Source organism: Carlito syrichta, unplaced genomic scaffold, assembly GCF_000164805.1.
Source record: "Carlito syrichta isolate Samal-C Ts95f unplaced genomic scaffold, Tarsius_syrichta-2.0.1 Scaffold314276, whole genome shotgun sequence".
Taxonomy (NCBI): Eukaryota; Metazoa; Chordata; class Mammalia; order Primates; family Tarsiidae; genus Carlito; species Carlito syrichta.
The window spans coordinates 17,509-20,229 of record NW_007258372.1 but is presented as its reverse complement, the minus strand read 5'-3'; the positions used below and the strand labels follow the sequence as shown (position 1 = coordinate 20,229).

At 40.7% G+C, this 2,721-nt stretch overlaps 1 protein-coding gene across 1 annotated transcript in view; it reads left to right on the top strand.

Moving 5' to 3' along the window:
- Nucleotides 1–2,721, top strand: part of LOC103273837 (histone-binding protein RBBP4-like) — a 90,858-nt gene that overhangs the window by 85,850 nt on the left and 2,287 nt on the right.

Below are 2,721 nucleotides of genomic sequence, written 5' to 3'. Positions count from 1 at the left end.
TCAGGGGGGGGGGGTTGGGATTGGCAGTTGAGGGAAACTGCCAGGGGAGGGAGGGGCATACCTCATCGACAAGGGTATCTGCATGATCAATGTTTATATACCTAACTCTGAATTGTACCCCACATCTTTATAATAAATTTTTTAATGTAAAAAAAATTAGATACTTGAAACCCTTACAATTCATAGAAAAAAAGTATTTTTCTAATGCCTGTTCTTTAGAAAAATGGATGGAACACCAGCGATATTTAGCAGTGTGGGTGTACAGCTAGCTTTGTAAAAGTAGCATGAAGTACTTTAGAAATTCATTGTATTCTTCTTTGACCGCGTGGTTCACCAAGTATCTTAGCAGAAGTCTCCACACATCATGGAGTGCTGTTCAGTGCTACCAATACAATTAAAAGTCATCTCTAGATGATGCAAAGACAGTGAAGAAAGTTTGAATGTCTCACCCTAAGTAAGAAAGTAGGGTGATGGCCGTCGGGAGGAAACAGTCTAAAAATGTTTTGTTTACTAGTTGACACTGTTACCTGTTCATTCAAACAATAAAAAATTAAATATTACAGATTGAAGTAGTATGACATAACATATATATTTGAAAAACAGATGAGTTCTTATAAAGACACAAGATAAAATCAATCCCAATACAAGTGATGAGATTATTATGGGATTTAATCATAGACATTATCTGGACAGAGAATTTTCAAGTTTCTATTTCTGCAGCAGTTAGGTGAGAATAGCCTATAAGAAATTATTTGAAAATACATTGCTCTTGCAGTAGACCGAATATTTGTGTCCCCTCAAAAGTCCTATGTTGACATCCTAACCCCCAATGTACAACAATATCAGGAGTTAGAGTCCTTGGGAAGCAATGAGATGATGAAAGGGGCACCCTCTGAATGGGATGAGTGCCCTTATCAAAAGCACTGCTTACTTACTCTTTTTCCCCCATATAGAGACAAAATGAGAAGACAGCGGGTCTGCAACCCGGAAGAGTTTAGTTAATAAACGAAACACTGCTGGCACCCTGGCCATGGACTTCCAGCCTCCAGGACTTTGAATAACACATTTCTGTTGTTTATAAGCCACCAAGTCTGTGGATTTCATTATAGCAGCCCAGACAAAGACAGCTCTTCATTTGGATGCCATTTCAAAGAGTATGACTTAGGCCGGGCACGATGGCTCACGCCTATAATCCCAGCACTTCGGGAGGCCGAGGTGAGAGGATTGCCTGAGCCCACGGGTTCGAGACCAGCCTGGGCAACTTGGTGAAACCTCATCTCTACAGTAAATCAAAAAACTGACTGGGTGTGGTGGCACATGCTTGTAGTTCCAGCTACTTGGAAGGCTGAGGGGAAGGATCGCCGGAGCCCAGCAGGTCGAGGCTGCGGTGGCCGGGAGCATGCCCCTGCACTCCAGCCTGGGCCACAGAGTGAGACTCCAACTCAAATAAATAAATAAATGAGTATGATTTATTTTCTCTCATCAAATGACAGATGAAACCTTTCCTCACAGGGTTCCAACCAGCATTAATAGATGACACACTCACAAGAAGTCATGTGAGGAGCACTCCATACATGAATTATTTTCCAAGACACCATTTGTGAGTCGAGAAACCACGCATGACCGTGTAGACGCGACACTAGGAAAACCAGGGCACCAGCTGACTAACTCCACGACCACAGTAATCACACTAGTTGACTTAGTGATCCAAGCCACAGACGTCTGTCCACCAGCCCTTTGCCCTGCATCTCTTGCCACAACCAAGGACAGCTGAAATAAGCCAGATATCACCCCATGGCACGTATTTCCTGTGCCTCATTTTCCCCAGTCAGGGAGATTTTCCTGGTGCTCCTTAAATAGAGAAGCAACCCACTCCTGTTTTGAGGATTTCTCTCGTGGAGCCATTTTGAATACCAATTACTATATTATTGAGTGCCCCAGTAAAAAATAAAGAAATAAATGGCACACTCAGGCTGGGTAACTTGAGGAGAGTTGAGAGGAACTGTTCATGGAAGTTTGGGCAACCAGCCGGGAGAGAGGTGAACTTGGGACTTGAAATGTACCAGAGACCGGAAGTGGGAAGGATTGGAGGGCCAAGCTCATTTACCAGACTGGCAAGCTCTTACTTTTCCACTTTGAAATCCATAAGTTGTCTCTGCCTATTATTTCCTTTTTTCTTTTTCTCTTATGTATACATAAATCTGGTCAATTGATCACCCTAGTTTTTATTATTTTCTCCCCTGTGTCTACATGCCTCCATTTCCCCTGACCTACTGTGGAACGGCTTCTGATCTTTTCAGTCTTTTAAATTGAGATTTATATTTTACAAATAGGTGAAAGCATCTAACTACTTCATTAGAGTTCAGATTTAAACATTGACATAGATATTTTTAACTTAGACACTTTTTAATGTGTAATTATGTGTATTTTTTTTATTTTAGGACTAAAGATTTATTTACTAGAAAAGAGACATAACTGGTCTGACAGTGTGGATATTCAATATTATTATGTCATTAGTCAGATAATAAAATGTGGCTATAAAATGGAGGTGGTTTTGAAAATGTAGATATCTTTCAACTAACTATCTAGGCAAATGGACTCTTTATAAGGAGTGGTGTCGTTATTAAATTTTCCTGATTTGGATATTCGTTTCTTCTATTCTTAGACTTTTTTTTTTTTTGAGTTGGAGTCTCACTCTGTCACCCAGACTGGAGTGCAGTG